Below are 11,532 nucleotides of genomic sequence, written 5' to 3' on the forward strand. Positions count from 1 at the left end.
AGGCAGGGCAGCAGCAGCTCTGAACCCAGAGAACTTGGCAATAATGGAGGGGAACAAAGTAACTGAGTATAGCTGCTCTTCCACAGAGTAACTTATCATTCAGTCTATAGTCTGGATTAGCCGCTGCTGCGCTTTTCAGCCTCTGGCTGGCATGCAAATTGTGTACTGGTTTTTAATGAAGATTTGCAAGGAGTAGAATTTGGGTAGGGAAAAGGGTAAGCAGATGTACAGAGGTGAGATGTGACCGGATAATACATTTAGGTGGAAATTTTGGAAGAATGACCCAGTGGAACTTCATGGGTCAAATCTTTCATCTTTTTGGTGGGCGGATAGGAGATTACCTGAGGCATACAGAAATGTTTAGCTGTTTTATCCTGAAGGAAGCTGTGACACTTGCCATCACCCAGCTTTAAAGGAGGAGCATGCAGGAGTTCTCTATTAGATGATTAAAGTACATCTGGGATGCTACTGTAGAGCTGTCAGGAATATCCTTCCCAGGGCAACCACATGCCCTAGGTTTTAACAACATATGTTGTAGGGCCTTTGGCACAGAGTGGGAGGCAGCTGAGAAGGTGGTTCCCTGGACTGACATGCTACGTGTCCAAGGCAACAGGGCAGCACTTGTTGAAGTGGCCCAAGACACAACCTCTGTTTTCTCCTCATCTTCCTCTAACCCTGCAGCGGCCACAGGAATGATGAATTTGCCCTTTGCAAGCAGTCAAACTTTCCAGCTTTCCCCAGGTCTTCCCTTTAGTGGTGGCAATCAGAAAGCATTTCTCTGCCGTGATTTCTTCTGCATTCCTTTGTTATTTTCCCCTGCTCCCTCTTCCTTTGTCTGCTTCAAGGAGTGCAGCAGGAAAGGGGAATGCTGCCGAAGGAGGTGGGTTGAGCAGCATCTGCAGACTTTCCCATGCGACAGCCCCCAGTGCAGCTGGCGCACAGACCAGATTAAAGAACAACATGGGGGTTTTTAATTTCCTTGTGTGGAGCTGGGAGATGAAGAGTCACCATGAGAGGAGTTTGCCAGGGGCAGTGAGGAGATGAGAATGTCAAGCCCAGTGAGAAACTACTGAGAAGTACTGGGACAACATTTCATCTCCAGCATTGGCTGCTCCAGGCATCAACCCTGAGTACAAAAATAGGTCCCCAGGGCCCTATTGACAGGACAGCATCTAAGGAGCCCCACTCTATTACCATCATATGGCTGTTGTCACTCCCAATCTCTCTACATTCACCACATGATGGGAATTAAACATAAAGGTGGGAGCATCTCCCAGCACCATGCAGGAATCAAAGCTGTGTGTTGGGCTTTACCCATTACCTATGGAATGAGATTCTACCATCACTGGGAAACTCAGCACTAAGAATATTGGGACTGGGAACATAAAACCTTAAGGAAGCAAGAAGGAGCAATCCCATGGGCTGATCTGGTTGTTCAGTTCCTCTGAGATTACTCCCTGGAAGCTGCTGCAAATGTGACCTTCATCCTGCTCAGCTTGCAGTGTTATCCATCATCTTTTGGCAGCTACAGCAAGTACCACAGGTTTTATCTCTTAGTCTCTGAGTTTGTATCAGTTGGCTTTTCACATCCCTCATCTTGATGGAAAACATTTTTCCAGGGCACTGACACAATTCAGATCCTAAATGTCATCTCCCAGCAGGACTTAGGAGCCTGCATGCCATTGCAGGTGGAACTCAGAGGGAATTAGTTAAACCAGGACCCTGCTCAGAAGGGCTGGACATCCCTTCAGACTCTGTGAGCTGGGATGCCTCTGTCTGCTCCATACCTTCACAGGGGATTAGGAAATGGGAGACAGACAGTGTAGATAGTACCACCACCTGTGGTTTAGGGTCTATGAGGGAGTGAAAGTTCACGCTATTTATGTCCATCATCTTTCCTGCACTTAACAGCATCTTCTTGCCCAAGGTGCTGGAGTTTCATTTCCTAGCATACATCCCTGAAGTATCAGTGTTTAAAGAAGACCCAAAGCCAGAAAGTAATAAAATACCAGACAATTTTGATAACAGTTTTCCATTTGCAGTTTCTTCTAATTGTACAGTTAAAGAAAACTTTAAAATGTATGTATGCACAGATGTGTATGTTTGTGTCAGCCAAATTTGGCAGCAGGATGGGTGTCCCAGAGTTTCCTTCTATGTGTTCAGAGACAAAGAAATACTGAACAGTGATATTCTACCTTATTGATGCTAAGGAATCCACATGGGTGAGGTTCCTGGTATATACCCCAAAGAGGGATCAATACTTACTCCTTCAAAAACATGTATTTCAAGCTTCCCTTCACCTCCTACACCAAAATCCTGGGACACAGATGCATAGGAAGCCATTTCCATTTCTGCTTCCTGCCAAACGTTAGGGAATATCTGGCCAACACTTGGGGTTTTAGAAACTGAAAATGAACTGGAGGCTCAAACCCCCATTGCACATCAAAATGCCAGAGCGCTTTGGTGCTGCTCAGTCCTTCTTGTTGCACTGGTTAACTTGAATTAGCTTGTTCGAGAATGATGCCTTTTATCTGGTTGTCACATGCATGCTTAATGTGAACAACAGCAAGAAGAATAGCAGAAGAATAAAGGCCTTTGATAGGGATTTATGAAGGTCACATGTCTTAATTTTGCAGGGGTGAAAGTGTGCATTCAGAGAACCCATTGGAAAGTGTGCTTGGCAAGCATTCATCAGCCTAGAGACTTGGATGAAATACGGCAAATAAAGAGAGAAGAGGCATTTCCTGGGGGGAGACAAGAAGGGGCTGGACGCACTGAATGGTATCATCTTTCCAGGATCAGAGGATTCAAAGGTTGGATATTAGGAAAAAATTATTCTCCAAAAGGGTGTTAATACACTGATACAGGTTGCCCAGGGAGATGGTGGAGTCACTGTCCCTGGAGGTGTTCAAGAAATGGTTAGATGTGGCACTGAGGGATGTAGTCAGTAGGCATGGTGGGGATGGGCGGGGGATGGACTTGGTGATCTCAGTGGTCTTTTCCAACTGTAACCATCCTTTGATTCTGTGAAAAGTCTCAGCTTAAAGCAATAAACTGACTGAGAGCAAGGAGAGGACATTGACAAGTCCATGGTCTCCTTGTCAGTACCAAGTGGTGTCACTAGTACCTTGACGAGGCATTGCTGGTGCTCCACCACTGGCCATTTACTGGGTGCTGGGTTAGCAGGCAGTTCTAGATGTTTGATAAGTGCTTCAGGATGGGATGAGACCAGCTCCACCAGCACTGTGCAGTTTCCAGCATGCAGAATGACCACCACTGATAGCCAGCACAAACATCGCATCCATTACACCTACCACGACAGTCTTCAAACACAAACCAGATAAGAATTTCCTTGCAACCCCCAGTTCTGGGGTGTCATCTCTTCAGAGATGGTGCAATGGTGAGAACCACAGCAGAAGACCCCAGAGATTAGCAATGCTCAGACCCCTCCACTAAAGACATCTATTTTCTGTTCCTAGGTGATGGCTCCCTTTGGTCCCACTGCTCACTTTCTCCTTTGCACAGGTCACAGGCAGAAATGTTTCCTCCAGGACAGTCTCCCATCAGACCCTTGCAAGGTCTGAACAAGGCTGTATAAATACCAACTTCTTCTGATGCAGAAGGAAAGGGCCAGCAGTGAGTGCACTGAAAGACACTGGGGAGAAAATCAAATTGCAGAGGGATTTTAGCGCTCTCTTCTCAGATGTTTTTCTTTCCATTCCTGAGTCTTTTCCCCCTTATTTTCACAGCAAAATGAGCTCCTTCCCAGCATCTCAGGATCCTCAAAGCAAAGCTATGATTTTCTTATTCTCTACCAAGTGAAGGACTGCAGCACACACATATCCTTACAGCAAAGAATGCCCTATTGAAGGCTGCTTGGCACCAGCCTTAAAGCAATTTAGCAATCTGTCATCTTAAACCATCTAATGACAACTCTTCAAGCAATTGGAAAATTGTGGCCTTCAGCAGACTCTCCAGCTGAGCAGGAGCCGGTGTGTGTCTCCTCTGCTTTCAGCAGGGCTTGGCATTCCCAATGAAAGTCAGGCTGCTCTCCATGCGCTTGGCATGGCATTCATGCAGAGGCAGGATGCAAAGGGTGGGCTGAAGACTCTCCAAGGTTATGTCTATACTATTAAATAGCACGGGCCAAGGTTTACTCCTTGGCACAGGCAGCAGCTGGCAGAGCTTGCATGCTGATGTTTAATCCTCCTCCTCTTCAGGGCAGGGTGCCTGTGTCCATATCTCCCTCTAGGGACAATTTTTTGACTCAAACATCAGCCTGAACTTGGGCTTGAATCAATTTCAATGGCCAGAGACCATGCTCCCAGTGGCCCGGCCTGGCTGATTGCAAGACACACTGGGCATGCATCCCAGTTTGTAGAATTTGCTGACTTTTGAGTATTCCTATGTTAACTATTATTTCTGCAGCTTGGGTGCCCACTTCTTGGGCAAAGTGATTGTGGATTAACACCTATTGATATCTGCTGTACAAGGATCCACCTGGGATGTAGAGGATATATGAATACATAGGAGGGATCCATTTAACTCCATCACTGCTTTGCCATCTAATGAGGTGAAAAAAGGAAGAAAAAGTTCTGACATACTCCATGATACTGTTGGGGAAATGAGACCTGGAGCAACCCAGCAACTCCTGGGAGAGCTCTGAAGAGGCTGACCATGAGGAACTGCAGTTATACTTTGATAAGAGCTCTGTCTGGGGAGAGATGGAGCAGACAAAGCTGAACTTGTCTCACCTCTAATGAAGCTGTCAATGAAGCAGCGAAGTACACTCACTTTGCAAAAGCAGACTAAATCTGGCTGAAGAGATTATGTTTTTTGACACACTGAAACCTGACTGGGAAGCTGACAACTTTTTTGCCCGAGGAGAGAAAAAAAAACAGATATGAGACACAGTGTATTTTGTATAAGTACAGGGCAGTGTGGAGGTTATGGGAAGAGATAGGTAGTGTAGGGGTGAGGTTGTACCCCATGGCCATAAGCAAGGTGTCTTCTCTTACTCAGCTGACCCACCATGCCCTGTCAAACTGCGCCCTTGGGCAGATCTCAATAAAACCCTTCCTGCAGCACACTGGTCATCCACAAATCCACCAGAGTCCTACGGGTGACATTCCTGCAGCCATCCAGGACCTGCACTGGTGAGGGGTGTAAATCTCACATTCTGACTGGGAAATACAGGGATACAGAGCTAGAACTTGGGCAGAACTTGCCCTTGAGTGGCATGAAAGGGGTGTACTCTATCTGTGTTGTCATCTGGCTTGGCAAGATGCAGCAGTGATGAACTCAGTGGAGCTCCATGCAAGGCAGAAGGAAAGAGTGGCAGGGATGTTGACTGCTGGTATACATAAAAATATGGTATGCTTGAAAAATGCAACAAAACTATCTTGGCCAAAGCATCTCCACTTCTGTATGTCAAGATGGTATTCTTGTGCATGGGATATGCGGGTGCAGTCTGGAAACACACCAAAACAGCCCTGCAGCTGCCCTAAGTGCAATCAAAACTCACAGACCTGTTTTCACCTCCAGTTCTTCCATTACAGTTCATCTCTGATACAAAACGAGAGTTTTGTTTGACCACAACATGTGGGTGCATCCTCCTCTGTATCTTGGGGCAGTGGCCATGTGCAAGCAGCCAGGCTGCCAAAGGGATGCTGTGCTTGGGGATAGGATGGATCCAGCTGCGTGGGACAGATGTGCTCAGCCAGCCGTGGGACCCAGCTGCCACTGCACCTCCCATCTGCACGGGGCATGGCAACCAGCCATGCTGAACCCAGGCCTCAACCCAGGGAAGCTTTTGTCTCCAGATCTGCCCACTGTGGCTTGGACTGTGCAAGGCAAACCAATGAATTCCCCAACTGGTACTGGAGCCAAATGATCCTGCAATTTGCGAAGCAATTCTATTGCATGGCCCCACTTGAGTGTTATCACCACAGTTGGCTCCAAGGGTGAGCAGAAACTGGATCTGAGCCCAGGCCAGAGAGCCTAGAGTCAAGCTGAACGTGTCTCTCTGCAACACTCACAGCTCGAGCTTTTATCTCTATTTTTTTACAGCTTATCGTGTTTGCACTACGGCTCTGCAGATAACAATCTATTAACAGTAAAGTGAATTAGATCACTGCCTGGTTATTTCGCTCAGCTGAGGCCAAACTGCTCTTGTCCAATCAGGAAATTTGTGCTGCTTCATTCTCTCTGTGCATGAAGGCATGTCACTCTAATTACCTCCGTCTCATTCAACCCGAGCAACTCCGAAACATTTGCAAGGCAGGAGGGGAGCTCTAACCTCGTTAGAGCATGTTATCGTAAGAGATCAGACACGGGCAAGGGTTTGTTGTGACGAGCTGCTCACAGATGTTTTCTTTTGAAACTACAAAAGGAGAATAATGCTCCAAAGTCGTCAGTGCAGAGCCTGGAAATTACCCTCCCCAGTAGCAGGGATGGGAAGCAGATGCATAGGGTCACATCCCAGGGACATGGGTTAGTGGGCATGGTGGGGATGGGCTGATGGTTGGACTAGATGATCTTAGTGATCATTTCCAACCTCAGTGATTCTAGGACTCTAGGGATGGGAGAAGGACAGTAGGGATGAGCTTAGGGACACAACATCATTGAAATAACCAGTTTCCTGCTAAATCTCAGCACTGAAGGGAGCAAATATGGAGGTGGATGCATGTCAAAGCAAACAGCCATTTCTGGAGGCAGAAATGCCACTGGTGTGGAGTGAACAGGGTGGGCTGGTGGGCATCAGGCACGGTGTGTTGGTGGTGATGGAGCCCATCACAGTTCCTTTCCTGACCCTTCTAAGTGTCTCTAATCCAGAGATGCTGAACAACGTTTTAGTTTTTCCCCTCATCATGATTATTTATGATGGACATTCCCCTTTGACCAAGCAAATTAAAATGTCAAGCTTATTACTGCAAACCATTAAGTAAATTAATGAAAATTATCTATTTTTGGTTGCACAGGTGGATATTTTCTTTGAAGTCTCTTTTTCTTTTTTTTTTTTCCAGACTGGGCAGCACTCACCAATAGGACGGATCATACTTTAAACTAAAAGAGGAGAGATTTAGATTAGATGTGGTGGAAATTTTTCACTGGGAACAAGGTGAGACACTGGCACAGGCTGCCCTGAGAAGCTGTGACTGCCCCACAACCCCCTCAAGGCCAGGTTAGATGGGGTCATGTGTAGCCTGATCTGGTTCCTGATCTAGTGGTTAACAGCATTGCCATGGCAGAAGAGTTGGAATTGAATTATCTTGGTGGTCCCTTCCAACTCAAGCCATTCTATGAGTCGATGATCCTGTGATTCTGTGATTCTATCTGTGGGAGCTGGATGAGCTGTCTGTGATGGAGAAGGCCCCACAAACTCCGTTTCCAGCCCTGAGAGAAGGTGCCTGGCCATGCTGAAGGGGAGCTGGGATCAGCCCATACCCATGCATCTTCTTGCATTTAAGAAACACCACTGAGGAGATTCCTAATAAATCTAAGTCTCTTCATTTGTGTCAGAATAAACTTCAATGATCCCTTTTATTATTAGCTGTTGGAGAGAACTGAAGCCTTTAATGTTTAATAAAGCCAGGGCCCGTAAGCAGATCGCTGCTGCTGTGTGTGCCAGGCCACCTGGCAAAGGCGCAAAGCCCACTCTGCCAAGAGCACCCAGGCAGATTCTGGCAATTTGTTGATGAAAGCAATTTAATAGGAGGTTAATTTAAGTCACCACAACAGAAATGTACTTATAAGGACAAAGGGGTAAATGAATAACCCCCAGCATAGTCTTCTCCATCCTAGCCCAGCAGTTCTGTTCCCCCTATTGGAGAGACCAGCCTCCTGGTCTTGCTCCTTCAGGTCCTGTGGGTACCAGTGGTCCTGTACTTCATGGTAGCTGGTGGGATGGCAGCATGGGGACATGGGACACTGCTTGGAGACCACTCCAGCCAGAGGTCCTTCAAAGGGAAATGCCTGGACAGCCCAATTCAGAACAGGCCTCCCCTGTGGCAGCTTGGAGTTGTAGGATGTGTTTTCACCCTCAGTGAATGCTAAAATGAAACAATGAAGGACCTGATACAGACCCCTCTGAAACCAATGTGTTTCTTCCCTTCCCTTCCCTTCCCTTCCCTTCCCTTCCCTTCCCTTCCCTTCCCTTCCCTTCCCTTCCTTCCCTTCCCTTCCCTTCCCTTCCCTTCCTTCCCTTCCCTTCCCTTCCCTTCCCTTCCCTTCCCTTCCCTTCCCTTCCCTTCCCTTCCCCTTTTCTCCTCCAGGACAGCTGTGATTACTCACACCTCAGCAGTGTCTGGAGCAGAATAGAAAGGGTTGTGCAAACAGACACGCACACAATCATTGACTGTGAGAAGAGAGTGGCATTAAGATGGAAAATGTGAATGGTCTGCTCTGATGGACGCACCAAAGCCCAGAAATGGGTGGTGAGGAAGCATCCCCAGCAGCAGGACAAAAGGTGACTTGTGCAGCAGTGGAGTCACTGAGTCTGCCCTGTTGCCCTCAGTCTCCACTCTGACTGGAGATGGTGTTGCAAAATTATTTTCCCATGTGATTCTTTGCATCAGTCTATGGAAGAATGGCTTCCAGAAAGGCAGAGCCAAGCCATGTCTGTGCATACAGTGCCTGAAAAGAGTCAGTCTGCTGCAAAACCCTCCATGGCTGCGTAGGGAGCAGAAGACACAAGGTGACAGCATGGACAGCAGCAGCCTGAATAACCCAGAGGAGCCCAGTGAAACCCAGGGGCATTGGAGGCATGTACCTCTTACAGCTGTGGAGTGATTTATTGAAAACCTAACGAAGGAATTGCCAGGCTCACTTTGTTTCCATGGTACCATAAAAAATGGATGGGAAGTGACTGGGCTGTCTTGTAGTTTGAATGTTTCATTGGCATGTCGCGGAAACCTCCAGAGGATGCCTGGAGGGCATGAGAACTGGCTGGTGGAATGTGCTAGTTTGTTAATTTAATAGGATACAGCGTTTTCCCTTAACACTGCACATGCAAATCAGAGTGGTGGATCAGGTCAGCACATCTCCCCCATGCTGGCAGCAGTGGTGCCCCTGGCTCACACAGTGTCCCATAGGATGCTCAGGTGCCCCATCCTCCATCACACATCCAACAGGATCAGGCTGTGGAGTGGGTTCTGGCCTCCAAATGGGAAATGAGAAGGAGTGTTTCTGTGGTGTGAAAGCCAGCCTGAATGATGCGACAGTAAGCAAAGCAGTAGTGGCTGGAAGAGAAAAGATCAATGCACACACTGATAGGAGCATAAAAAAGTGCAGGTTGTAGGTGGCTGGGGACTTCATCAATGAATCCTGCCCCACCACAAAAGAAAAGGATTACTGGATATGTACACTACAATTAGTAAACTTACTATAGTATTTTTAAATCAAGCTATAGGGCATGACACTCCTAAAGCTCACAAAGTGTTCTTAAAAATCCCACAGAAAGGATCTCAGCCTCTGATAACTGTAGGTAGGATTCTATTGTTCTGTTCATAGTTCTCTATTCTTTTGATTCCCATCAAATTCCCTCAATGTTTCCAAATACAAGAGTGATACATCTCACATAATTATTGTGTGAATGCATGCCCATGTGTTTATTTGAACATGCATGTATGCATTCTAAAATCCAATGCACAGGCCTTTGCTTGACCCATCACTAAAAGTGAGTCCAACCCTTCCGCTGAGTCCACGACTGAAGTCCTCTGTTGGGAAGAGTTCAGCCCTGTGACAGACACAGGCTCTTCAGAGGATAGAAATAATCCAAAATTAATTGAGCTCAGTGGAACTCTGCTCATTTAAGCCAGCCAAAGGCATGTGAACTCACTGGCTTTTCCTTGTCCCTGACTGTAGCCAGGAAAGGATCCTGGCTGAAGCATTACTATGAAATACTCAGACATCTGGAACCAGTGTATTCCAGCAGGTACTATTTCATACATTACATACATTCCTGCAAAGCTGTAGCAAGACTTGTGCATGGTTTTCACACCCACAGTACTCCTGAATGGTGGTGGGATCCCCACCACTGTCACTAATAGGTTTTTGTTGCTCTTTGGGGACACAGTGTCATGGATCCAAACTCAGTGCATCCCTAGAATCATAGAATCAAAGAATCATTAGGATTGGAAAAGAGCACCAAGATCACTAAGTCCAACATCCCATCCCCACCATGCCCACAGACCATATCCTTCAGAACCACATCATATTCCCTAAGCACCCCCAGAGATGGTGACTCCACCACCTGTTCCATGTCCACCACCTTCTAAGGCAGAACCTTTTTCTGATATCCAACCTGAAACATAAGATTCGAGGATCCTGGAAGAGAGGATCTGTGCTTTGAGAGGAACTCCAGCAACATTTTCCATGTCATCCCAGCTACTCACAGTGTGGCCCACTAGGAAGATGGACATGAAATGATAACCTCTTATAGGAAAAAAAAATAAAAGGGAACAACTGCAACAAAAATCTGACTGAATCTCATTCCCAAACAACTCGGTGCCAGCTGCACAGCAGGAAAATAGATCTAAATGGACAGTTGAAGCAGTTGTGTTTGATCTTTGCACAGAGGAGACCACAGGCTGCATCAGTGCCAAGTCCTGCACTGCAACCCACAGATCACAGCTGAATGGGACTCTGCCCCTGGAAGGCAGACTGGTCTTAATTTAATGTCTAGGTGATGAAGAGAGCACCACACCTCTTTCTAATAAGGGATTAAGTCCTTTTGGTGCTGATTTACTTCATCTGACTTCCATCACATGCTTTCCCGAGGCTACATCTATATTACAGTGGATAGCTGTGGGTTTGATTGGTAAAGCTGAGTGTCTTTGCCATTTCTGGGGGCATTTTGAAGCCAGCCAAAATCAGGGCATGTACAGCATGTACAAAACCAGCCCTGTGTACATTTGCAAGCATAGATCCAAACCACAAAACACCCACTCAGACTTGAACCAAGTGCCTCAACCTTTTGGAGCACCTCCAACACTTGTTCTGCTCAGGGATGGTGTTCTAAATAAAAGTCTATATGGCAGCCTGCCTTGGGAAGAGGATTTTTGATGTACATGCACTGTTTAACCTGGAGCAGAGTGCAGATATAACCATAGACTTCATCCTGGTAACCACTGACATGGTCAGTGAGCATGGCGGAGATGGGTCAACAGTTGGACTTAATGAACTTTGTGGTCTTTTCCAGCCTTAAGGATTTTATGATTCTATGATCAGGATGTGTCACAGAGGTTAAAAAGCCTGACTAAGAAACAAGAGAAGTCAGCCCAGTACTTTGTTCCAGTTACTGCTTCCTAGGATACCTGTGCAAAGTCTGTTTTTTTTTAATTCTGGTTTCTTTTTGACACGTTCTTATTAACAAAGGGGAGGGAGAAATGCAAACCTACTGAAGGCACTGTTAGGAGAGCCCTTTCAGCAGCAGGACTGTCTGTGGGATTTTCAGCACAACCACGGCTCATGCACAGTAAAAAACCTAGTCGCCTCAAACACTCATCAGGATCCTATTCAAAGCATGGCTCG

General features: G+C 46.7%; 1 long non-coding RNA gene across 4 annotated transcripts in view; it reads left to right on the forward strand.

Moving 5' to 3' along the window:
• Positions 1-10,095, forward strand: part of LOC107308781 — a 118,806-nt gene extending 108,711 nt beyond the window's left edge. For 3 of the 4 annotated variants that reach the window (XR_001552908.2, XR_001552906.2, XR_001552909.2), the window contains 3 exons: positions 2,637-2,813; positions 7,026-7,120; positions 8,274-10,095. This is a non-coding gene — a long non-coding RNA (uncharacterized LOC107308781). The remainder of the gene's footprint in view (positions 1-2,636; positions 2,814-7,025; positions 7,121-8,273) is intronic. The other variant, XR_001552907.2, reaches the window with a different exon arrangement.
• Positions 10,096-11,532: the final 1,437 nt, after the last annotated feature.

This window comes from Coturnix japonica, chromosome 2 (genome assembly GCF_001577835.2).
Source record: "Coturnix japonica isolate 7356 chromosome 2, Coturnix japonica 2.1, whole genome shotgun sequence".
Taxonomy (NCBI): domain Eukaryota; kingdom Metazoa; phylum Chordata; class Aves; order Galliformes; family Phasianidae; genus Coturnix; species Coturnix japonica.